This window comes from Cornus florida, unplaced genomic scaffold, assembly GCF_030987335.1.
Source record: "Cornus florida cultivar Cherokee Brave unplaced genomic scaffold, ASM3098733v1 CherokeeBrave_3.0.0_Hap2_Chr03, whole genome shotgun sequence".
In the NCBI taxonomy this organism is placed as follows: domain Eukaryota; kingdom Viridiplantae; phylum Streptophyta; class Magnoliopsida; order Cornales; family Cornaceae; genus Cornus; species Cornus florida.
The window spans coordinates 44,303,343-44,330,936 of record NW_026775573.1 but is presented as its reverse complement, the minus strand read 5'-3'; the positions used below and the strand labels follow the sequence as shown (position 1 = coordinate 44,330,936).

The 27,594-nt window shown below is 35.8% G+C and overlaps 1 protein-coding gene across 7 annotated transcripts in view; it reads right to left on the bottom strand.

Annotated features, from left to right (window-relative positions):
• LOC132300395 (basic blue protein-like) overlaps window positions 1-23,670 on the bottom strand; it is a 70,495-nt gene extending 46,825 nt beyond the window's left edge. For 3 of the 7 annotated variants that reach the window (XM_059797434.1, XM_059797433.1, XM_059797438.1), the window contains exons 1-3: window positions 23,369-23,667; window positions 18,037-18,193; window positions 2,253-2,313 (exon numbers count right to left, since the gene is read on the bottom strand). The gene's annotated coding sequence lies outside the window, so the exon portion shown is untranslated. Of the gene's footprint in view, window positions 1-2,252; window positions 2,314-6,821; window positions 6,899-18,036; window positions 18,194-23,368 lie in introns of all 7 variants that reach the window. The other 4 variants (XM_059797437.1, XM_059797435.1, XM_059797436.1 and 1 more) reach the window with 3 other exon arrangements.
• Between the last annotated feature and the right edge of the window lie 3,924 nt (window positions 23,671-27,594).

Below are 27,594 nucleotides of genomic sequence, written 5' to 3'. Positions count from 1 at the left end.
CTCTTCTTGTGGCGAGCGTAGTCATTCGAATTCTCCCAAACGTCATCATAACACTGATCAAGTTCCTGCCATAAAGTTACCAATTCATTATAATAAGTAGTAACATCGCGATCATTCTGCTTGGATTTCCAGAGTCGAGTTTTCAACTCAAATATTTGAGAAGAATTCTCCAGGTCCGAATAAAGATCTCAAACGGCCTCCCAGACATCTTGAGCAGTGGAAAGAAATAAGTGAGGTTTTCCAATGGTAGGTTCCATGGAATTGATGAGCCAAGCAATAACAAGAGAATTTTCAGATAGCCATTTTTTCAGATTAGGGTCACCAGCAGCAAATTTCGATATTTCGCCAGTCAAATGCCCAATTTTGCCTCTGCCATCGATCGTCAATTTTACGGACTGAGCCCACTCGAGATAATTGTGCCCATCGAGTTTTGTAGCCGTGAGATAAAGGGCTAAATTATGGGACTAGTAATCAGCAGATACAGGTGTGGGATTGAGCGGAATATTCGTGGGAGAAATAGTGAGATTGGGCGGAATGGTTTCGGAAGTACTGGAAGAGACGATAGGATTTCCTTGGGTGCCGGTCATCGCCGACTTATACGACATCATCAGAAAATAGAAAAAAAAAAAAAGCACAAGGCTCTAATACCATGAAGGTTTTTTTAAGAAGAAAAATATTCAGTCTTCTTATTTTTCAAGAGAGACAATTACAAGATAAATAGTAGAGGACACGGCCACCAAATCAAGAAGCCCACAAAATCAGCAAATCAAATCAGCAAAACTCTAGGCAAGAAAACAGAAAACAGAAACTACTAAAATCTGAAATAATAGTTTCAGATTTTATTTTCAAAAATTGAATTTCCTAATTTATTTTCTAGAAATCTGACAATAATTGCTTAAAGACCAAACATAACGAATGAATAATATTGATGATGTACCTTCTTCCATGTTATTTGTGAAAAGAATTATATATCATGCACTTGATTATTACTTGCTTGTCATGTGTTCAACTACCTTTATCATGGATTTGGTACTTTTCCTACTGGGTTTCTTGCTCATTCCTACCATTTTTCAGATGCTTCTAGTGATGAAATTGATAGGGCGATTTGGAAGCAGAGAAAGTTAACTAGCTTGGAGATTTTCATTAGAAACTTTTTATTTCAATTTTATCTATTGAATAACTTATGAGGTAGTTTAGAGGTTGTTTGGAATTTCTTTTCTAGAGATTCTAGAGGACTAGTAACGATGGATATTATTGTTCTTCAGATATTCTGAATTCTATTTAATGTTTATGCTCAGCCATTAGTGGTTTTCATATTGCTGAACCCTGTTTTGTATACTGTACCAGACCTTATTTCTGGAAGATTTCACAAATTGTTATTCTGTTTTCTAATTCAAATGATTTACGCAAAAGGCTATATGAACTACGCAAAAGGGCCCATACTGTTCTGTGTTTGTAAATCTTCTGCAGTTATCCTGACTTTAAATTATAATTTGAAGGCCTTAATGCTACTGAAAATTTATGCTTTATACATGTAAAGAAATCTATTCAACCCTAGTTTTCATAAACATAAAGTTCATAAAAAGGTTCTATTTGTACGATACTGAAAATTACAGTAAGGTCAATCCTGTCAGCAAACTTACAGCACGGGAAATTGAAATCGTAAAATACTGAAAATTAAGTCGACAGCTATTATATCTCAAATAAATATTTTTGTGATGATTTTGGATGTGTCGAGTTTCTGTAGGATAAAGTTTCATGTAATTTGATGCTATATTCTGGAATATTGGAATTTTTAAATTGAAAAAGACCAGATCTGGCAGATGGAGATGGGGTGCTAGTATAAAATCTTTAATAATTTTTGTTTTGAGTTACAAAAGTTTTGAAATTAATAAAATAAGAATCAATATTCGCGACTCGAGTCTTAAAAATTCACAACTGGAGTTTTAAAAGGGATTTCATGCCTCAGGTCAGACAAGGCACTATTAGAGCTTACTTAGTAGGTCCATATCATCTTTGGATCAATCCACACATTATTCAGTATAATTAGTTTTCCAGTGACATGTTGACAGTAAACAAGTTTACTACCAACCAATATAACATCCTGAAACAAAGTGGCCTAAATAAACATAGAAAACTGCCTTAATGTTCGGCTCTGTGAAACAAAGGGTTAATTACATTCTACCATGACTAAATTTTATTGCCAGTTCAATAAGTGAAATGAGCATAGTTAAGTTGAAAAAGTTACTTACTTCATCTGATCTGAGGAAAGGCAGTCTCCAGCTTTTACACCCCCTAATTTGATAATGCCATCTGAAATTTCAATCAAGACTTCACATACCAATATTTAATTATTTATAATTCATAAACAATATAAACTTAATGATAACTATATCAATCAGTTCAAAACATGGCACAAGATGGTCCTCAAACATGAGATATTTAAAACAAAATTAGTCCGAGTGCTACAATACATCCAAAGATACATAAGACCAAACAGAAGCAGCACAGATACAGCAAAAGGCAGAACCTCTATTATATTAATCTATATAACACAATATAAAATCAAGAACTCAAATGTGTGTAACAAGAAATGGTGCCTTGGCCTATTAGTTACTAAGCGCCACCACATATAAACCCAAGTTTCAAATCTCATCTTCAATCATTTTACCAGAAAAAAATGCTGATTGAGTTAACTTGCAACAACTGTTATCATTCTAGCATAGGAATAACTCCAAAAAAAGCCTACTCAGGGGCAAGTCCCAATTCTTGTACAAGTATTCACAGCACAACGGCATACAAATGAACGAGCACCACAGCGATACCTGTCAAATCCAGAGAATCCACAACCAGTACCAAAATGTATCCACCACCAAGACCATACCAAAACCAAGGACACTTTAAAGGATCACATAAGGAATTGGCAAATCATCTAGAATTCAATAATAAGGATTGAAACTAATATAGTAACCCTGTCTTCTTCTTTTTTAATGTAATAAAGTTTTCTATGATTGAAACTAATATAGTAACAAAAAGGTGTGAACACTAGATCCCACCCTTCCTTTAAATTATTTCCTATGATTCTACAATGGCTTTGGCCATCACTAAAGCTCAACTACTTAAGTTGATTCCATATATTTAATCATAAAGTGGGCCATAATAAGGTGGTAATAAGGTAATAAAGAGGGTTCTCAAGCTAATAATTAATGGTGATGAGGCTAAATTTTGACCATGTAGGATTGAGAGTAAGGCGGCACTTTATGCTTGGTCAATTCCAAAAACTGACCCAGCCCAAGATTTGCTCATCCTGTCCAATAATAAAGTGGATTAAACTAAGCTTGGGCTATGTTTTGTTGCCCAAAGTTGAGTAAAGGGTTGGACTCAATGTTATGCCCCTAGCCCAAACCTAGTGCAAACTTATAATGCAATAGCAAAGGCATATTTGAAACAAATCATGAATAATCTTCATGTAGATCTTAACAGTTTTGACAGTTAACAGTTTGTAAACCTAATTAAGTACCATGGGTACTAAAGTAGCTCTCTTTTGTTAAAATAACACCACCTGTCGGACTTTGCGTGAGACATGACTATACATGCACAGCCCTGAATTATCATCCCCTATGAGGAAAGCAAGTGTAAAAGGAATAATTACCTCTTATTATTATTATTATTTTTAAACTCCCAACATTTGAATTGTTTGGAATTTTTTCAGCCACAAAGTAATTTAACGTTACGGCAGAAATAATTTAGATGTTGAAAGCCATGGCCAATATAAGAACTGAGTGTCTAAAAAAAATGGAACCCAACTAGTCTTATACTTGGAAAGAGACCAACAAATACAAATGAATAGGGGAACACGCATAAGATGTCAAAACTATTCTTTTTGAAATAATTTTCACATGAAGCACAACCTTGTGACTTTATCAAGCTGTAATTTTGAAAAGACGGCACTAAGAGGCATAAACACTTCTATAAATGTAGCATGTCCATGTTGGACAAGTGTTGAACCGACAATTCGAGAACACTCTCATATAGTCCATCATCTCATGAACATATCAATAATTTCAAAATCAATTCCATTATTTTGAACACTTAGACGACACATCTCAAAAACAGAGAACAAATGACTAAAGTAGCACAAAAATGTTTCAAAACATCAACTTCGATAATCTTGGAAACATGACGAAAATGCCACTAAGTGTCCAACCTTATTAAGAAAAGCTGGCATCATACACATGGCCACCACAAGTAAAGTATTCAATAAAGACTTTTTAATATATAAATAGAATATATTTATAATGACAACAAATATAATTGTACCAGCAGGTGATCTAATATAAAAATCTTTATGGTATTTGTTTAGTGTTATCTTCCATAGTATGCAATTCTTAAGATAGAAAATTAATCAAAGTTCTATAATTGTCTTATATGAAAATTTTTGCAACTAAAAGTTTTATAATTTATCTATTGTTGTACCGCATTATGTCCGTATCATATTTTTTTGGGATTCAATGAATTCAGTTATCCAAGCCCATGTCACATATATATGTCTATGTTACTTAGAAGATTCATAGAGTTACTAAGTTTTTAAAATAAAGTTAATTATCCAATGTGGACCGTTAATCAAGGGTAGTGGGAAAAGGTGAACTGGATATACACCTAACCTTTAATATTATTTGCACAAAGTCACTGCTCTCAAGATTAGAACCCGTGTTTCTCATGCTTAACAGCCCGGACATTTTACAAGCACACCAAGCAATGCTATTAAATTGTTATTCCCTCCATCCCATAATAGTTCTCTTTTAGGGAGTAGAACTTTTTATGGGGACATGCAATTAATGCATTGTCCCCCTTTTAAAATTACCAAGTTATCCTCTTGAGTTTGAATATATATATATAATAAAGTTGGAAACTTTTGAAAACTTCAAGGGTATTATGGAAAGATGCATTTAACTTTTTTTTTTATAAGTAAAAATATATTAGAAAAACGTTCAAAAGGGGAACGCGTCCCTAATACACAGGAAAGATGCATTTATCTTACATGATTTTTTAGAAGTGGGACAACTATTTTGGAACATCCCAAACAGGAAATGACAACTAATATGGGACATAGGGAGTAATAAGTTGTTATAATAATGAAGCACATTTTAAATACTGTTTTCTTACTTTCCAACTATATTATATTCATGAAAAATAATTATAAGTACAATTCATCATATAAGATGCACAATATTGTTACTGAAAGTGAAATGCTTATCATTCACATGTAATTAATGTGGCTTCTGAACTATATCAACCACATAACTTAAATGTTTTTATTTTGTTGATATGCATTGTTAATAAGTTATTACATTCATTCTATATATATATATATTAGGTAACTCATTTATTGCATTAAATTAAATTAAATTAGACAAGTTCATTATCCTTCCAACTTAACCAAAGGATATATGATGAACTATAAAAGATATCATCCATACAAGCCTTTAATCTTTTCCTAAATTGCCATTTATTAGAAGAGAGATTATGATATCATTTATTACTTCGTCGTATCTAGTAAACGTCCGAACAGAAACAAAGCCATAATAATATATTTACGTCAAATTAGAGAATTAATTAATTAATTTTTAAATGATATCACAATAAATAATTACGAAGTAATTTTTTTTCAAAAAAAAACAAATAGGCAATGAGAATCTTTTCTCTAGTCATATGGGTCTGTAGCAAAATTCCCAAGATTACTCTAATTTGAACAAAAAAACATAAAATACTTGTTTTGTGATCTTTAAACAACTCATCTTATTTGTTTCACCAATAGAATACCACACTTATACCTACATATACACATTTTTACAGAAAATAAATAAATCAATCAATCAATGGTATACATATAAACATCAATGTAAATACTTCCAACAAGTAATTTTTACGCTGACATGTCAACTAAGTAATGTCTTGCCTAGTAATTAAATATAACCTTTTGTTAGAGTTCTGCAAGCAGGAAATTATTTTAAATCAGACATAGCTTGACCTCAGTAGAAAGAACTACATTGCATAATTGGTCATTACAATTTTACCTAAAATGGTAAACCACATTTATAATGACAAAGCATCACAGCGTAATTTCCTCTTTAATGGGCTAGATAACTCTCAAACCAAAATGAGAAAATTACAGAATTAAGTGACTATTAAGACAATTGGGCCCACTCATCAAGAAACGAGACTAATCAGACGGTAGGTTTCTGAACAGATAAGAATTCAAAAGTCTTCAAAACCGATGATAACAAAGAACTTAATGAGAGAGAAAGTAAAAAACTGAATCCATAAATAGTGTCCTCCTCCATTTGCTCTTATTTTTTGACATCTCATCAATGACAATTTACCTCATGGATTTCGCTTTTAAATCTCATCAAATAAATGTTTGCCCCTGCATTTTTGCCTTTATAAAGTCAATGGGCACTTGATTGAAACTATAATTTTTGGTATATCTTCCTTTTTTTCTCCAAAAGAAAATTCTACCTTGTATATGAAGTGCTTTTTTGAGTTCTTTCTTTACTAAGTATCTTTTGAGTAAAAAAGAAAACAAAAGCAAGAAAGTAGAATAAGAAACCAGAAGGTATCTATTCAGAGAATGAGATTGGAGCCATACATTGCGAACTTGATGTTCTAATCAAATTCTTCCAAATAAATTATTTCTTTTTAAAAAAGGTTTGTCTTCTGATCTACATACTATCTTGTTTACAAATTTGTAGGTTCAAATCTGCATGTCTTCGTTATCTACTATTTGACACTTTAATTTTTTACATTCTACTCGAGTATACCTTAGGGCTCTTCTTGGATCCTCTGCAGCAGTACTGAACTGATCTTTTGGGCTGCTGGCGGGCGAAGAGTTTGAGGCCTATAAAATTGAGTCTTAAAAGAAATATCAGCTTGCATGGGTAAAGAAGGGCCGTGCTTCCATTGTGGGATTGAATGTGAGTGTTCCATATCATTCAATATATATTGGCATTAGTATGTCTTCCTGGATTCACTTTCACAATTATACAATATGTGCTCTGTTCCATTGAATACTCTCTCTCTCCGGGGAACCAAAATTGGGGATTATAGAATGCTGCCCAAATCAGAGTTTTAAATGTGCTTCTCGGATTAGGAATCTTTGTGCATAAAACATCCAATGCTAGAGTGCTCCTAATTTGTTTATTTTGATAGTCAAAATGTGTGGATTAGATCAACACACATCTTTCTAGAACTATTATAAGGAAACATTGTTTTCCTGTTTGATCTAGATAAAGCTTTTGAATGTCTGCACCAATTTTATCTATTTTAGATTATTATTATTTTTTTTTTGATAAGTATCTATTTTAGATAATTTTTAGAAAAAATAATTTTTTTTTTTTTTTAATTTTCCACTCCATGGAATATTTTCTTGGCTCCGTAAAGTTAAAACACAAGTAGTAATGTCATAAATTTTATCCTGAGTAATATGATGACCTAATAGGTCTCCAGTTTCTTCGTATTCTTCTTTTTTTCTTTTTCTTTTTATTTTTATTGATAAGTAAGCCACACTTAAACACCCGGTTTGTCCCATTTGGGACTTGCACACATGATCTCCTCATTTGGGAGATGAAGGAGATGGCACTCAAGAATTAGCTTGGTGGCACTAGGTCTCCAACTTGAGTGTTAAATTTGATTTATATAAAAATAAATAAAAAATAAAAAGAAGAAGAAGAAAAAGAAGAAAATATGGCCCTACAATTCAAATTAAAATTTAAAAGATATAATAAAATAAGAATACATCAAATGGTTATAATTGACCCATAATTTGTCCTACAATGACACTTCTAAAGTAATTTTGTTTCTTTTTAAGCAAAAATTCACAAATCAGGAAAGTTAATTATTGTCATACTGAAATATAAATCGTATTATCAATAAGCATAAAGAGAGTTTACTTTTCTTTTCTTTTCTTTTCTTTTCTTTCGTTCTTTTTTTTTTTTTTTTGGATAAGTTGGACTTGTTTGACCTTTCTTCTTCCATTCAAAATGAGATCTATCAGTGGTATATTATTTTTCAATGTATCATGTTAAACCTACAAAGGTTATTAGAAGAATGAACATTACAATCATGATTCAGAAAGGTTAGAAGCCATTGTGGCCAGACATCCACATCAACTTCCCCTCTCTTTCGAAGAGCGCATCTTCTTAAACAATGAGCAACCTCATTACATGATCTTGGACACCAACTCAAAACCCACTTTGGGTGAAGCTTGAAAAGGGTTCTAAAATCATCATATTGGGTGTCTGCAAGACAATCAACAGGAGCCAAACACATAACCCTCTTACAGTCACCTTCGATTATCACACCTGTATAACCCCATTGCAGCAGGTACTTTAAACTTTCACTAAGAACAGAAGCTTCCGCCACCTCAGCATTACCCACATGCTGAATAAAAAGAGTTGCCACCTCCACAGCTCTTCCTCGTGAGTCCCACAGCACCAACCCACCTCAACAAAAATCTTCACCAGCCACAAAAGATGCATCAATATTTAACTTCACCATCTCATTTCCCGGGGCTGTTCAATTTCAGGTAGGAGGATAAGAGTTATCTGATTTTAGGGATGAATCACTTCACGGAAGAGAACATGAGGGGTGAGCAACAATCGACCTACCCAAGTTTGTACTAGCCATCATCAGTTTACCTGCTTGCTGAAACCCCCCTCCATAGCCGATTGAATGGTTGGATAGCAACTCAACTGTTCACTATACTTCCTGTATCCCACTCCCCTGCCTCTCTCTCTCGACCCATTCACAGGAGTATGTTGGGCTAGAATGGAGAAGTAGAACTTGGCATTTCCATAGCTCTATCATGAATATAATGGCCCTGGAACTCTATATAGTAAAACATTACTTTATCAAGGATTGCAATAGGCTCCCATTTTACACCATTAAAACACCAATCATTCCTAGGCTCCTAGCCTTCCACAGTTGCCAACAAATGAAAGCCCCTAAGCTCAAGTGATCTCAACAGTTATCAGTGTTAGACCATTTGCTATTCAAATGAAACCACACCTGCTTCCAAGTAACTTGTACATCCATTGATGAGTTTATTGATTTTTTGGGTTCGGTGGGTCTGAAGGACCTTGTCTCTGGCTTCGGCCTCCATATAGCTCTTAGGACGCATTCCCCATTCGAAAACTTTCTAATATATTTTACTAATCAAAAAAAAAAAAAAAAAAAAGGTAACTTCACTTTCAATCCTAAAATCCATTCACAGAGGACTAGCTCCCCATATAACTTTTGCATCAGGACAAAAACAAATTAAATGGACAATAGTCTGATCTTTTCCCCCACACAATTCACATTCTGCAGTCTAAACTAATCCTCTAATTTCCAAATTGCTCAAAATTGAAAGCCTCTCATGACAACATTGCCAAATAAAGAACTGAATCTTTCTGGGAGTCTTTAGCTTCCAAATACCCTTCCATAGAGGACAAAACTCCTGATTAATGCTGCTGTAAGCCCCATTTCTTCAACCGACTGAGGAGCTTCAAAAAGTTGCAGAGCTACCTTGTAAGCACTTTTCACAGTAAAGCTAACATTGGAAGTCAATCCCCACACCTTCTTATCTGACCCCCCAAATTGATAAATAGGAATTTTGAGAATCAACTTAGCATCTCGATCATTGTAAGCGTGCTTAACCAAATCCACCTTCCAAGTCTTAGTCTAATGATTAAACTGTTTAAATATTGCTTCCAAGTTAATTAAACAAATAAAAATAAAAATAAAAAACTTGGAACCTAATAATTCTTCTTTCGTTTCATTTATAAACTCAATTTTGTACTAAAAAACTTCATTATTATTGTTCCTACAGATTGAAGTAAAGATGTATAACACACTGGATCATTGATCTTCATGTAATTCAGGATCAGTGTGTGTTGCTTACTGATCGGTGTGTGTTGCTTACTGATAGTACTAAGGACTAAGAACCTGAATCCAAGGATCTAATACAAAGTTGTGAAAGGTCCTGATCTAAACCTAGAGGAGGGTGAATAGGTCTTGTTAACTACTTATCAACAACAACAACCACCACCAAGTCTTTTCCCAATTACTTGGGGTCGGCTACATGAATCTCATGTTTCCATTCCGCTCTATTGGGAGTTAATTCAGGGATTTGATCTGCATCGGGAGTTCATTCAAGGATTTGATTTGATCTAATATTATTTTTGCGATGTTGTGGCTTGAATTTGGTGTCTGGTTGCATTGTGACCCGTTTACAACCCGACGGCCCATTGATTGAGCATTGTGTGGGCCAAAACCCGCCAAAGCTCTTGGGGTTCGGGGCAGCGCCCCCAAGAAATTTTTTTGACCTGTTTCTTACTTGCAGGTCATGGACCCTATTTAGTACTCTCTTGTAGCCTAATATATAAGGGCGTTTCGGGTTTGGATTGGATGATTTGAGAGACACTGAAAATCGCAGAAAAGAGAGTGAGAGTGGGAGCGAGAGCGAGGGTTTGGGGCTGAAACTTGTAATCTCCTGATCTTCGCATAGTGAAAACTTTTGCCGAATTTTCACCATGGATGTAGACTTTGCCGAAGCACGATAAATCTTTGTGTTCTTTGTGTGTGTTGTGTTTACTTTTTTGTTGTGTTTCTTGATTTGTTCTTGCGTTTACTGCATTTGTCGTAACAGTTTTCCTCATCTACACCTAAATTAGAGGCATAGGATCAATGATTTGTTTACTTTCCACTTATGTAATACTTAGCATGCAATATAAATTAGGAGTATGGCTAATGAGAATTTATGGCTTATAACAGTCTTTCACATTCAACTTGGTATCAGAGACAAGCTCACGACACACCCTCCGCTGCTTGATCTCTGCTTCATATTCTCTTGGTTCATCCTCTGAGGGGTCCTTTCGTGGAGAGCTATTTGGCATTCAAAGGCCCCTCTTAAAGTGGCGTTTTTGTGTGGACATCTATCCTGGGAAAGATCTTGACTCAAGATAACCTTAAGAGGAGGAGACATATTGTGGTCAATTGGTGTTATATGTGCAACAATGATGAGGAAATAGTGGATCACCTTCTTTTGCATTGCCCAGTGGCTCGGGATTGCTGGATTTTGTTGTTGGCTTTGTTTGGAGTTCAGTGGGTTATGCCTAGGTCTTCCAGAGGCTTGGTTGAGGCTTGAAGAGATAGTAGAGTGGGGCTAAAGTTCGTGATATCTAGAGGGTTACACCTTTGTGCGTCTGGTGGTGTCTGTCTTGAAAGAAACAGGAGATCCTTCGAAGGAAAGGAGAATCCTATTTGGACATTGAAGTTCTCCTTTATTAGCACCCTTTTTGGGGGGTCCTAGGGAGAATTTGTAAATCCATTGATGAAATTGTTGATTTTTTGGACTCGTTGAGGGTTCAGAGGCCTTATTTGGCCTTGTGTGGCTTTTTAGGGATGCGCTCCCCTTTTGAACGCTTTTTATACAATCTTTACTCATCAAAATAAAAAAAAAACTTTAGTCACCAACAACTAGACCACACCCAAGCAAACCAAACCCTTTTGGGATTCTTCCCTCCATTGCTTCATGAGATAGAGGAGTCTCTCTCTAAACCAACGATCGGCTCGGTTGTTATGCGCTGTTAATGAATCGTCCAACCTTTTTTCATACTTTGTCGACTTCCGCAAGGGTTAGGACATGTCGTTGGCAAATTGTCCAGCCTACTTTCACCCTTGCAGACAGAGCTGCTCACTGGGAAGATTTTTCTATCCCTTGCAATTTGCTGGACAGGACTTTTTTAGCCCTTGAGACCTGAACAAGGAGCCTTTTCTAGCTTCACAACCTGCAGATAGAGCTATTCCAGCCCTTGTGGACTTGCAAACAGCAGTGTTTGCAATCTGCGATATGGTGAGAATTTACAATTTGGTTCTAAAGCATCACGATCTGAGGAAAGGAATCTGTTGAGATTAAGGATAATGTATCCTATGGGCATAGTTCTCAAGCCCAAAGGATTACTACAGTTTTATTACATGGAAAAATATAAATAAATAAATAAAAATATAAAAAAAAATCCGTCTTGCTCAACTACTGAACCCACATTTAATCAGTGGGGGACAATGATAATTGTATCATTCTTGAGTGGTTATTCAACTCGATGGAGCAGCACATTTATAATATCTTTATGCATCATGAAACTGTACACACTTTATGGACTTCTCTCACCAAGACTTATGCCCATACTACTAATGATGCCCGGATCTATGAGTTGTACCGAGATATCTCAAGCTACCAGTTGCAGATTACTTTTCCTTCCTTCGGTCACATTGGGAGGAGCTTGCTAACTATGAGTCCTTTGGGAATATCTCAGCAGAGGCTACAAGGATTATCATGGCCAGACATGACCGGCATCAGATATATCAGTTCCTTATGGAACTATGTCCAGAATTTGAGGCCCTGCACCTGACACTGATGAGATGGCATTAGCCGATACTTCTAGACCGTATGTTACTCACAGACGTGACCATGGCAGTAACTGTGGACAGGGTATATGTCTCGCAACATGTGCGCTTTAATGAGACGACATTTCCTTACACTTGCAGACGCACTGACTCCAACGCTCTAGCAGCTTCAAATATTGCTATTGTGCATGTTCTCACACCAGCAAGTGCATGTCAGTGTTCTGGCAGTCTGTCTCCCCAGCACACCTTCCGGCCCTCCCCTACTTTGCCTACTACTTCTACTCCTGATGTCGCATCTCCACCAATTCCTCCACCTCGGTGCACTGAGTATCTGCCTTAGCATTATCAGCATTGATCTCTGTCTGTGATTACTTCTGGCTCTCAGTCTGTTCACTGCTCTCCACCTACCTCATTGATCTCCTCACCCAATGGGTATTCTCTCAATCCAAGTTCTTCTCCACCTACTCGGCTCCATTTGATGGTTCCTCGTTTGCGTGATGGGACACAACGACCATTAGTTCACACTGATGGCACCATGCGTTATCCCTTACCGAGTCCCCTGGCATCTCAGATTTCTTCTTCAAGTGAGGAGCCTACCTATTTTTCTCAGGTTGTTTGATTTCCGAATGGTACGCTGTTATTACTGATGAGTTTAATGCTCTGCTTAAACATCAGACTTGGAACCTAGTTCCTCCTTTGCCGCATAAGAATACCGTGGGTTGCGAGTGAGTTTTGAAGGTTAAGCGCCTAGCAGATGGCACGGTTGAACGTCACAAAGCCCACCTTTAGGCCAAGGGCTTCCATTAACATCATGGTCTGGATTATGATGAGACCTTCAGCCCCGTGGTTAAGCCTACCACTATTCATACTATTCTGCTTGGCAGTGTCTTCTGAGCGGTCTCTACAACAATTAGATGTCAAGAATGCCTTCTTGCATGGTTTTCTCCAGGACACATTTTCTAAGACTCAGCCCCCAGGATTTGTCGATCCCTAGCCTCCCTCGCCATGTTTGTCAGCTTTAGAAGGCCATCTACGGGCTGAAACAGGAACATCGTGCATGGTTTCAGTGCTTTAGCTCCTTCCTCGTCCTATATGGATTTACAGTCACACCGACCACTCTATGTTTGTATTTCAACAGACTTCTCAGATGATACTATTGTTGGATGTGGACGACATTGTGCTCACCAGAAACACACCGTCATTGATCTCATCCTTTACCTCCACTCTTGGTATAAAGCTCAAGATAAAGGATCAAGGTCCTCTTCATTACTTTCTTGGCCTTAAGGTGTCCCCTTTGCGCTCTGGTCTACATCTTTCTAGACACGATACACTGTTGATCTCTTACACTGCTGTTCTATGGCTAAGTGCAAACCATGCAGTACCCCCTTAAAGTGCCAAGACAGAGCTCTCTGCTCTAGAGGGTGATCCACTTTGAACTCTACTAAGTATCTCCGCCTAGTTGGATCTCTTCAATACCTGACCCATCCAGTAATTGCCTTTGCAGTTCATCGTGTCACTTAGTTCATGAGTGCCCCCTGAACCACTCGTCTTGTTTTTCTTAAGCGCATTATGAGTTATCCCAAAGGATCTTTGGATCTTGGATTGGTCTTTCACCCTTCCTCTTGTGCTTTAGTCCTTCATGCCTTCTCTGATTTTAAATGGGCTGGTTGTCCTGATACTCAGTGTTCCATTTCTGGCTACTGTGTTTTTTTCTTGGGCCCGAATCTCATTTCTGGAGTGCTAAGAAACAGCCTACAGTTTCTCGTTCGAGTTCTAAATCTGAGTACCGCTCACTCGCTCAAGTTTGTGCAGAGACCGTCTGGATATGACACCTACGTGAGCTTCATGTGCCTCTCTCCACACCTGTCATGCTCTACTGTGACAACCTCAGCACTACTTACATGGCATCCAATCCTGTCTTCCATGCTCGTACCAAGCATACTGAGCTTGATTATCACTTTATTCAGGAACTTGTTCTCTCTGGTAGCCATCGTGTTCAATTTGTTCCTTCTGCCGACCAAATTGCAGATATATTCACTAAGGGGCTTCACAAGCATCGCTTTGAGCTCCTGCATTCCAAACACGTCCTCCCAAGAGCATTGAGTTTGCAGGGGAGTGTTAGATAGCCCCCTTAGATTTAGGATTGATAATAACTTGTTTATTTGCATATCTGCGGTTACATATGTTTAGGCTTTAGTAATAGGATATGTTTAGGCAGCTCCCTTAGATTTATGCTTGATTTAGGCTTGATATTAGCTTATATATTTGCATATCTTCTATTACGTATATTTAGGCTTAATTATAGTTTTAGCTTACATTTAGCCTTAGATTTATGCTTGCCGTTTATGTAACACACATATAAATAGCCTTATTGAAATGAACACAATTGTGTTTAATTTTCCTAATTATTTTAACTTTCACAAGAAGTGATTTCCAACCATTCCAATACATAAGTTATTAGTCAGTATAATATAACAAATGGGCCGATAAATAAAATAATTGCTAGTCCTATGATATTATTCTAATCAGACCGAAACCTCACCGGAATCACAGGGTCTGAAATATTTTGCTTGGGTTTTATTACCAAGCATATGGATCTACATCAATATTTGATTTTATCCCTGTTTTGACCCATTTATGTATAATTGGTAGGGAGAATTTTCATTTCTTGGTCACTCTATCCATCATATTCCACACCACAACAATCAGGAGAACGGTATATCTACTGCCACAACATTTAGGAATAGAAAAATCCATATCCAAAGAAACATAAAAAATGCTGGAAAATTGGAATTTATTACTTTTAATCTGAAATGCTATGGGGGCAGCGTAGAAATAAATGGGTGTATCAAGATAGTTGTATTCAAACACTTTGAAATTAGACTTTTGACGTGCAGTGTGTTTCTCCTTCTTATTGGTGCCGTTCAAAATTATATATCACAAGATGTCAAAGAGTGAGGTGCTATGTGCAACTCTGCAATATGTATCCCTCCCTCCCACCCAGCTTAGGAACTCAAGTCATCTTTATCGGTGTCAAATCAAGTGGTTTCTTTTTTTTTCCTAATTGGGACTCACACACTTTTGTCTCTTCTGAAACTTGAACCCCTGACCTCCCTTTGGGAAGTAAGAGGCTGATACCACTAGGCCACTGGCCCGTTGGTAAATCAAGTGGTTTCTTTCTGTTAGCATATATGATAGCCACGATTTATGCTATGGGGGCAGTGTAGAAATAAATGGGTGTATCAAGAGATTTGATTATGCTATAGAACATGCCATAGAATATGCTTTAGAATATGTTGTGATTTGATTTAGATTTGATTTAGTTTCCTTTCTTGTAACATGAGCATGTGTTCTTTTCTATCTATAAATACTAGAGCTGTGAATGAGTGATTAATATCATTCAAGCCTTTACATATTATAAATATCATTCAAGCCTTTTACATATTTCTCCTCTTTCTTCTATATTGTATTTCTGCTTGGTATTAGAGGCAGTGTGGTCCGACTGCAATGCGGGTATTGCGAGTTCGGCATCACCCATTCAAGAATGATCTAAGGAGACATCGCCCATCCGAGAGGTGTTGGGTAGGCAGGGTGGTCCGACCTCAATGAGGGCCGTTGCGAGTTTGGCACCACTCATTCAAAAATGGTCCGAGGAGACATAGTTGTTTCTTTTTTATGGTCTGAAGAGACATTGTTTAAACATATGTACGAAGGAGAATGGTTTGAGGAGACATTGTTGATTCTTCCATCTACATGTTTTAAAAATGTGAAGGGAAACGGTCTGAGGAGACATTGTTAGTTGTTTACGGTCTAAGGAGACATTGTTGGTTGTTTACGGTCTGAGGAGACATTGTTGGTTGTTTATAGTCTGAGGAGACATTTTTCATTTGTTGATCGACACTTCAATTGAGAGAAAATCATCACTAATCAGATTTACACTTTGCAACTTGTAGATTCTAAAGAATGGTGCTAGCAAAACCATGTTTGAAGATGCATTGTCCAAGTTGGGCGTCTTAGATATCCACGCACCAACTTGAGGGGGAGTGTTAGCATATATGATAGCCACGATTTATGGAATGACTTACCATATTAGCAGAGATTTGATTATGCTATAGAATATGCCATAGAATATGCTTTAGAATACGTTGTGATTTGATTTAGTTTCATTTCTTGTAATATGAGCATGTGTTCTTTTTTATCTATAAATACTAGAGTTGTGAATGAGTGATTAATATCATTCAAGCCTTTACATATTCTAAATATCATTCAAACCTTTTAGATATTTCTCGTCTCTTTCTTCTATATTGTATTTCTACTCTTTCCTCGTAAGATGGTGTAGTATGGAACACTTCATGAAATAGATAGTCAAAGATTTTTATATGCAATATTTGCGTTCCCAGTGTCAAAGATTTGTCTTCTGTGGACTTGGACTGTTGCCCTTTTACAATTGGCACTATGTGAAAAATATAAATGATCCAATCATAGGGTAAGACTATCGTATCCTTTAATTGGCTTTTCTATGACAGTTTTTCAATACAAGAGACCAAAGTTAAAGACCAAAAGGCCTCCTGGCTTATTTAAAAGTGTCCATATGCAGTTAATTAGAAATTTTCATGCTTCTATTACACCAGTTGGTTGGGATTTAAATTTTAAAGTTGCCGTGCTCGTATCATTTTCTTTTTAAATGTGCCCTCAAGAACATATATGTTCGATAAAATGAATTGATATGTACGAAATGCAGTAAAATGTAATTTGGTGAAGTTGAAAAACATTATTTTAACCATTAAACTTTACCACACACAAAGCACATGTATCAATACGAAATAGTTTGTGATTCCTCATGCTAAGGATCATACAATGAACTTCATATTGCATTGGCATCTCTCATTACATGTGTGCCTGTAAGGTTTTATTTAAACAAGAGTTTAAATGTTTACGTTTCACTTCTATCAATGAATATTGCCCTCTTTTTCAGACCTTTCTAACCTTTTTTATAGTCTTTTTATTGCAATCCCTGTTCTATGATTTATGTTCTAGGCCAACCACAGCTAAAATAGGATTTATAAGAACTTTTAATAAGCAGCTAAAGAATAAATTTTTTATGCATTATGTTATGGACCAAAAGAATAATGGCCTGATGAAGGTATATCTTGATTGTTCTATACGATACAGAATATTAGTTCAAGACTGATGAAAAACACAGTTCCAAGTTTCCTATATGTTGTCTAGTAGCTTTGCTGGATGTGGTGGAATAACTAATCCTGCATTTATTTCTTGAAATAAATTTAACATGTCAACTTCATTACAAACATATGTTAACATTTCCACATTAATCTCAAGACAGCATGATATCTTGGTGGATGTGTCCATGTGAATTAGTAGTTGGTTTTTCCATTTATGCTAATGGATAACAATTTGGAACAGATACTCCACTTTGGAGACATGGACCACCTGATAAGCCAGTGTTGTGCAACGCATGTGGGTCAAGGTGGAGGATAAGGAAGACACTTGATGACTATATGCCCAAACATGCTAGTGCTTCTAAGATTATTCGTAATACAGATAACCAAAGCTATCAACGAGGCGAATTACCTGTTGAGGTAAAACCAGATATCCCCATGAGAGTCGATAATTGCAAAATGCCAAACCTTGGAGTATACATTGCAAAATTTGAACACTATTCAGCTGGCTCCGAAGATGATATGAAAAACGGATCTAGCTCGGGATCCGCGATATCTTTATCCGAGAGCTGCGTTCAGATGGGAAGCATAAATGGAAAGGATATCCCAGGTTATATAATAAAAAGCACTTAAATACTTTTGCTCTATTAAGTGATTTTACATTGGTAGATTTTTTCATTTCCTACGTGCATCACTAGTTTTTTTTCTGCAATGAAATCAAGAATTGAAAATGCTAGAGCTCAGTTGGTAAGACTATTGGACGTTATGCTTATATAATTATGAACCGGAGTCATATATATCCCCAAGAAACTATAGAAACTATTTTAGTCCATTGTATTTTATAGAGCCCTGATCATATGAAATTTCTTGTCAAAAGCAGAGAACTCAAGGAGATAGAAACTAACATAAGTTTAAAGAAATAACTCTGCATATCACGTAATTCTTTTTACTTAATAGAAGTACAAGTCCATCATTTACTAATGGCCAGTGAAAACACAATAAGAGGGGATTATTTCTATGAAAATTTAGAGAAGCATCTAACAGTTTATACAAAAACAATGAGAAAATTATCTAGAGTCACTCGCTGAATGCTGAATCATTATAAATTCTTGGTTTCCTTTCCGGTCTACTCTCTGCTTCAAAAGCATGATCTCATTCTTGATTTCTTTGCTAGTCTACTTTCTGCTTCAAAAGCATGAACTCATAAAGTTTCTCTTTATTCCTCATCCAGCAAATCATGAGTCAAAAACCTTCAAATCCTATATCATATTATACATTTAACTTACAATCATTTGATAAATGTTGTTATTCATCATGCCGATTAGGAAAGAACTTCATCAGCATCTGCTTTAGTGTTTAAGAGGCTTTAGTTTAGTTGATGAATTTAATAAGAAAAAGAGGGAGGGAGAGCGAGGAAAGAGAGAAAGAGAGAGTTTGGCAACCATACAAAATAGAGAGGAAAAATACAAGGAAAAGGAAGATGAAAAATATTTAATTTTAACTGTCATTTTCCTATTTTTTTTCCCTTTATTCCCAGCAAATTTGAGAATAGTTTAATTTCTAATTTCACTTAAGCATTGGAGAAAATATAGGGAATACCAATTTTTTCCCTCTACTTTCCTTTTACTTTTCTCTTCCTTCATGAAGTACTTAAACCAATAAAAGCCTTAAGGTTCTCCGTGAATTTGATGTATTCAACTCAACACAACAAAACCTTTTCTAAAATACTTGAGGAGAGCCACATAAATCCTATTTTTCCATTCAAAACTTTCCTGTTTAACTCTTCCCATGTTAATTTTGGTCTTCCCCTTCCCCTAGCATTACCCTCAATTTGGACCATGTCAATATTCTTAATTGCTGCCCTTGGTGTCTTCTTTGCAAATGTCCAAACCATCTTAATCAGTTTTCTCTCATTTTATCTTCAATATGTACTACTTTAAACATCTCATAAAGGTTTCATTTCTTGTTTTGTGGCCCATCCATCTCAACATTTGCATTTCCACCACACTCATGTTAATTTTGGTCTTCCTCTTCCACGAGCATTACCCTCCATATGAACCATATCACTTGACCTAACCGGTGCAACTATTGGTTATCCTTGCAGATGGCCAAACTATCTTAACTACTTTTATCTCATTTATCTCCAATTAATGCTACTTCGACCATATCACAAATGTATAAATTTCTAATTGTCTTTTTTTATCTCACCACAAATCCATCTCAACATTCGCATCTCCACCACACTCATTTTGTGAGTATGTTGTTTTTTAATCACCTAACATTTTGTCCTAAAGTCTAGCTGGTATAATTACATGTTTTATAATATTTCACCTTTCAATTTTCGAGGTATATGACTATCACACGAATGTTGGAATCAATCATTCATTTCACCCATCTTGCTCATCTCCAATTTCTCCCTCTTTATACATAATCAAGGATAAGTCACGAAAATGGTCACTTTTTTGTACCTATTGATCCTCGATTTTCACAAAAGCCTATCTAAATTTTTAATCTACTATAGTTACATTCCATATATTCAATTTAATCCTATTTATCTAAAACCCTCCTAAACTCTCTCTCCAAACATCTAGTTTAGCATTTATCAGTTCTTTGGTTTATTCAATCAAAATGATATCATCATAAAACGATGTACATCATGGAACCTTATCATGAAGGTGTTTTGTTAATTTCTCCATAACTAAGTCAAAAAATATTTGGCTTAACGTTGATCATTGATATAAACCCTTAGTAATTGAAAATTTACTTACCTCTATGGTCACTATATCATCATAAATGTCCTTTAACATATCAATATTTCGATCATTACACATTTCTTATCTAAACCCAGTATATAATATCTAGAAACACTATAGAAAGTTTTCTCCAAACCTATAAAATCTATTCGTAAATCTTTCTTTTTGTCTACATCTTTCCATTAATCTCCTCAATAATAAATTGCTTCCATTTTTGTCACTCCGGTTCTTCGTAATCGTCGTCATCGTTGTCATCATTGCCTTTATCCCGTGCTGACAAGGTCTGCCACAAGGATTCTCTTTTATCATAATCCATTCCTCCTATTAGATCTAATTTATTAAAATCATTTTCTATTACCACATTCTACGTAGTTTTGGTCGACATTGTAATTTCACACGTTAATCATTGTTCCAGAATGCTACCACAGCAATTTAAACTTTTGAATATCCCCTATATTTTTATATATATGTACTAAATTACTTTTACACCATTCTTCAGGCATCCTTTTTAAAAATTATTAATTTCTTGAGCAATTTTGTTAGCGAAGGCATGTCATCATTGCCTAAACACCCCAAGACTCAATAGGAAAGTCTTTCCTATTTTCATCTTACTCTGCTCGAGTGTTTAGAAAAATATATAGTCTTATTTATGCATTTGTTTTATAAGTAAATAAGTTAAGTCATGTACTATGATAGAGAACAAAATGATTGTATCTATTTAAAGAGGGAGAGTGAGAGATACGGGAGAAAATACAATCATTCTATACTTCTACTTCTTCTTTTTCATTGATTTTGGTAAGCCTTACTTCTTTCTTAACATTCCAAACTTCTCTTTGTTCTTCCTGAATCCATTTAAAAATTAGATCATCTTTTTTTTTTTTTTTTGGATAAGTAAAATTCATTAAAGGCACTCAAAAGGGGAGCACTCCCAAGAGAACAAAAAACCACTACCAGCGACATTACATCTTTAAACTATCAACAAAATCCAAAAGACTATCCAAGGATATACAATTTCGCCCATTAACCCAAAAGAATAAAGACAACAAAATATTGTATTTGAGAGACCAAATAGGAGACTCCTCCCCCTCAAAGGATCTCCTATTTCTCACGCGCCACAAGCCCCACCAAAAACAGAGGAGCGTGGCCCTCCAAGCATCTCTGACTCGGCTCTCCACTATACACCATTTCCAAGCCTCAAGCAAATCAACCGTGGACTCAAGGAACATCCAAGCCACACCAAAGGCAACCAAGAACATAGCCCAAATGTCCCTCACCATAGGGCAATGAATCAGAAGGTGTTTCACAGATTCCCCCGACTTCTTACACATGCAACACCAGTTCACTACAACCTAGCGTCTTCTTCTAAGGTTGTCGAGAGTGAGGATACTTCCAAGGGCAGCTGACCAAGCAAAGAAAGCCACCTTCAATGGGGCTTTAGCCCTCCAAATAGCTCTCCAAGGGAAGGAAAGGCAAGGGGTCTCCATAAGACTTTAGTAGAAAGATCTAACCTCAAACACCCCTCTCAATGACCCTTCCCACACCATCACATCCATAACCACACCCTCCACCACCTGGTTGTAAATCAGAGCAAGAAAATCTGTAATCTCCAAAAGCTCCCAATCATGCAACTCTCTGCGAAACTACACATCCCAAGTCACCTTTCCATTATCAAGCCAATAACAGTTAGCAACTACAACATGCTTATTCACGGCAATCCTGAAAAGACAAGGAAATCTACAAGCCATCACAAAGTCCCCACACCATCGATCCTCCCAAAATCTAACGTGCCTCCCACTCCTAACTTTGAACCAAATGCGTTTGGAAAACTCATCCCAACTCTTCCAAATTAGTTTCCAAGATCCCATACTGGCAGGAGCTCTCACCTCCCTAGAAAGCCACCCTCCATCTCCCTCCCCGAATTGACAAGAGACAACCAACCTCCATAATTTTGTCCTCTCTCTCCCAAATCTCCATAGCCACTTGCCCAACAAGGCCTTATTAAACATATCCAACCTTCAGATCCCCAAACCTCCCTTTGAAATAGGGGTACAGACTCTCTCCCAGTTCACTAAATGGTATTTGAACTCATTCCCCACACCACCCCACAAAAAAAAAATTCTGAATTGTATCAAACCTTTGGAGCACTATCTTGGGCATCGGAAAAAGTGACATAAAATAAGTAGGGAGGTTTGAAAGGGTACATTTCATGAGCGTGATTCTCCCCCCTTTCGACAAGTACTGTTTTTTCCAACCCGCCAGCCTCCTTTCAAATCTCTCAACAACTGGGTCCCAAACAGAAATCCTCCTCGACGAGGCACCCAAGGGGAGTCCCAAGTAAGAAATCGGGAAAGAGCCAACCCCACATCCCAGAATACCTGCTAACCCATGGATCTCATCTTGTATAAGTATAGAGAATTCATTCATTTATGCAGTAACCCAAAAATATTTTCAGGACTATTACTAATTTTATACAAGTTTCCAACATAATTATAGCTAAAATTTACTTGGTCAAGATATTCAATATCAATAAATTAATATGGCCCTGGAAAATTCGGTACTTGACCATGCCATACTTCGGAAGCACAGAGATTGACATTGTGAAGAAGGGTCTCTGCTTGCATTATGTTGAACTTAAAAATAATCTTTTACAACAGCCCACTATCGTATGAGTCAGCAGTTGACTCCTTTTCATATGAATGTATTCATAATACATGAATCATCGAATTGAAAGCATCAATTTAGGCAACAAACCATAAACAATCGACCAAAATTTGAATAATATTTATAAAAAGACATATAAATTCAACTAGTTTTGAGATAAACATAACATATTCTGATTAAGAACAAGAATCAATCCAATAAATGCAAAAGATTGAATCATTCTAAGACATCAAAACCAAACATAGTCCAGATAACAAATCAGAGCAATCAACTGTTAAAGATTGTTATAGAATTTAGAAATTAGAAACAAATTTACAGTCTCGCACTTACTTGATGATAATGCAAAAACTCCTCCTTGATAAATCTTGGACGTCGTCAGTTATTAACTTCGTTGAAAATATAGGTTTAGGAACTTGTATATGCGAAAAACTAGAGGATTCAAGTGAAGAGTCATTGGGTTAAATCATAAAGTTTTTTCGGTTTGTCCCTTCTTCTTTTTCGGATTTTTTTTTTTCCCTTTATTTGTGGGACTCCAAAATTAAAGAGTTTTTTCTTCTCCTTTTTATTCGATGGGTAAACTTATTTTCACGGTTTTTCCTTTCAAGTTTCAATAAATTACTAATAAATAAATAGTTAAAAATAAATATACATTTAGCTTGTAATGTTCCTTCGTATTGTAATTTGGAAATAAATCAAAATTTAAACTTTTTATTATTTTGTTTTTAAATTTAACACAATATAAGTTATTATAATTTTATTTCAATCTTTTAAGGCAATGTGTCACAAGTTAGGTTAGTCACTTCATTTTTTTTTTTCCCCCCAAGTTAGGTTAGTAACTAGCAATACCATTATGCCACCAATGGAGAAAAAAATGCCACCAAAGTAAAATATTCAATTTCAACTTTAATCTAATTTTATATGAATAATAGGTAATCACAAATATAAAAATTACAAATTTTTATTGTGTTTCAGATAAAACGGTTTGCTCAGCCAAATTACACCCAAAATAAATTTGTACTTTAAGATTTAAATTTTAAGAGCAGGACTTGAGACCTAAATCCCACCCCTAATCCTTGAGGACTTACCATAGTATCACACCGGTCACCATCTAACACTTATATGATATATTTGGTTTAGTTTTTTATAATAATTTTTTGTTTTCAAAAAATTTTAAAAATCAAAAAATTGTATAAATCTAAATTCTAGTTAGTTGTCAATTTTTGAAAATTGAGTTAGAAAAATATTTATTTTTAAATAATTAGAGCACCATGTTTTGTGAATTTTTTAAAACTATTTTATTAAAAACTGAACTAAACATGCCCTTTTTATAAATATTTAATGAATTAATGATTAGTAGTACGACAAATGATGGAAGACAGGACAACTGTTTTGTGAGTCACATTTTTATATTTTATTTTGACTTTTTTTTTTTTAATTTCCGTATCTTATATAGAAATTATTTTTTCTTCTTATTTCCTTATCTTATGAAAATTACTTATTCCCTATTTTAATACACATGTATTTCGGCAAGTTACACCATGGTCCACCAGCCCATACATATTTTCTAAAATTAATTAATTTTATATTATTCTGAATCCATAATATCTAAAATTTTGACTCAAAGAAGTTTAAATTTTTAATATATAAATGAATGATTAGGCCAAGAGTATGAGAAGCCATCAATAAACCTAAATCCACCCTCTTTCGTAGTGATTATCTCCATTCAATTTAAATATGGCTTTCCTAAAAGCTAAAAAAATAATAAAAAATAATTAAAAAAAAGTCAGATTGACGGTATTCCATAACCATTCATTTCCTTCCCATTTGCATTGATTAATTGGTTAAAATTTTCACAATTTTACTTTTGCACGCATGCCACACAATCAACAAGCCTGAGGTAATCTTAAATTGCACAATCTTTTTAAAGAAGTGCTACTTTTATGTTTTACATATAAATTGACGTTTCGAGAGTAAATCATTTTATAATTCGCAAATTTAATATTGTCAATTCGCGAATTTAATTTATGAATTTTTGAATTCATAATGTTTTTCATTCATTTGAATTATGGACAGCTACATGTACCAATATCTCTTTAAAAAGTTAAAATTTTATAAAAGATCATTTCATGTACGAAAATATAAATAATATATCTTTAAGCATCTATATATTTTTCTCAAGTCACAATTCTTTAGTTATTACTAATATTATGTAATATAAGGTTACTTATTGCTTCCCTTTTGAAATTACATATTATTCCTCCAAAGCATAATAAAGGCCTTTACATGTACAAATATTTAAAACATTTTAAACACATATACAAATGTTCTAAAGGCCCTCCCGTTGTAACTATTTTTAGATTTTGTCATTTGCACTCTGGCTCTCACACTCCCATACTCGCTCTCACTATGTGTGACTTAGGTGAGGTTAAAAGCAAGCCATTGAAAGGGTATTTTAACTAGTCATCAATTATGATACATACCTAGGAAATTGGTAGTTTGAACTTCAAATTTAATTTTGAACTTCAAAAAAAAATAAAAAAAAAAAATCAATAATTATAAAATTAGAAAAATATTGATGTAATAACTTAATATTCAGAATGCTACATAGATTGCATTAAGGTTCTTGAATATCACTAGTAAGAAAGTAATTTTCTAATTTTCCATTTCGCGTAACATTGCAGTTGATAATTAAATTTTGCCTTATATTAAAAGACCAGGTATAAATTGAAACAGTAATCAATCATTTGTATATGTTTGTGACTATATATTTTGCTCTGTGTTATTTTACCTATCTAATGTTGTGAAATTTTTTGGCTTAAACATTTTTTTTCCCAATAATATTGACTCGAACATTGCATAACATCCACTGTTTCAATCACTAATATTGTCAAATGCTTCTAAAAACATTCTTGATGGACTAATTTTCTCTCTCTATATATAATTTAGTTATTTATTTGTATTTTGAAGATGCAAGAAATTCATTCCCCTCTTTCTCTCTCTAGAATTCTTACACCTCAACCAAAAAGATACCGGAGGCCCCGGACGACATGGGCCGGATCCGACTTGCAAACACTACATTCAGTCCGTACAGCTGGGTCGGCCCATATAAAGACACTGCCATATGGGCCGAACGCGAGTAAGCCCATCAAAGGTGACCAGGACTTATGGAGGAATAGGCCCAGATCCAGCAATCAGTAAATATCTTGTAAATATCTTGTAAATATCTATAAATAGGATAAGGAATGAAAAGGAGGGGTATCTTTTTGGTTGAGGTGTAAGAATTCTAGAGAGAGAAAGAGGGGAATGAATTTCTTGCATCTTCAATTGGCGCCGTCTGTGGGAAACGCATGGAAGTTTGGTTGATCAATGAGGAATATCGAGTGGATTCAAACCAATTCGGTTGATCGAGACTCGATCTTTGGGATTTGGATCCAGATCTGAGCGATTGTGACCTACTCTGGAGGAATTACAATTCTTGAAGCTTTGGCAGGAGTGACTTCAGATCTACGCAACAACGAGTTGTTCGATTGTGGCAGGATCTGACGGATTTAGAGTTCAGACAATTCAGATCTCGTAAACAGTGAGCATAATTCGGAGAATTAGAAGCCAGATCTAAAAATTCCTACTCACGAAGCTCGGATCTACTCGCGAACTTGAGATTAATGCCTTTACTCCGTTCGGGAATAATGATAGGTGAAAGCTCCAATCCGATGGAGGCTGTCCAGCAAACAAAGCTTGAGGAGTTGATGAACTTGATTGAAGCTCTCAAAAAAGAGAATGCAGAATTGAAAGCTGGAATGCAACATCGGCAAATACCTGCGGTTTCGCATCCACTTCCGGTCGGAGAAGGAGGTGTTCAATCTAATATCGCGCATCAAGGCGAACAGGACGAGAACAATCAGTCAGCTCACCACCGTGATGAAAGGATGATGGACAATTTGCCGCCAAATGTTCGTCGAGTTGAAGATCACGAAGGATCGACTCACGTTGATCCGCATCGGGAAAGGTTCGACCGAGAGGAAGTGATGGAGGTTGATCGCCGTCGAGTAGCGTCGCCTTGGCAAAGAGAGTTCATAGAGGAACGGTCGTTCGATCCGTCTTACCGGCCCTCCATGGTTACTATCACTCATCACGGTTCGGAGGGCAGAACCGTAACTCACAGAGCTACCGCTGGACTCCAGAGAGAGAATGAAGCTCTCCGATCCGCAGCTCGGACGGTGGATTCACCATTCACCGACGAGATCTTGAATGCCCCGCATCCAAGGAAGTTTGCTATGCCAGTCTTTATTCTGTTCGACGGAACGACCGATCCGATCGATCATGTGTATCATATCCAGTTGAAAATGGCCCTGAATACGGAAAACGACTCTTTAATGTGCAAATGTTTCCCTACAAGCCTAGCCGGACCGGCGCTCAGCTGGTTCAAAAACTTGCCTAGGAGCTCCATTGGTAGTTTCAGAAACCTGTGCGATCGGTTCATAAGCCAGTACTATGGGAACAAGCGCCCGCCGAAGGACATCTCGAGCCTATTCACGATGAGGCAGCACAAGGATGAA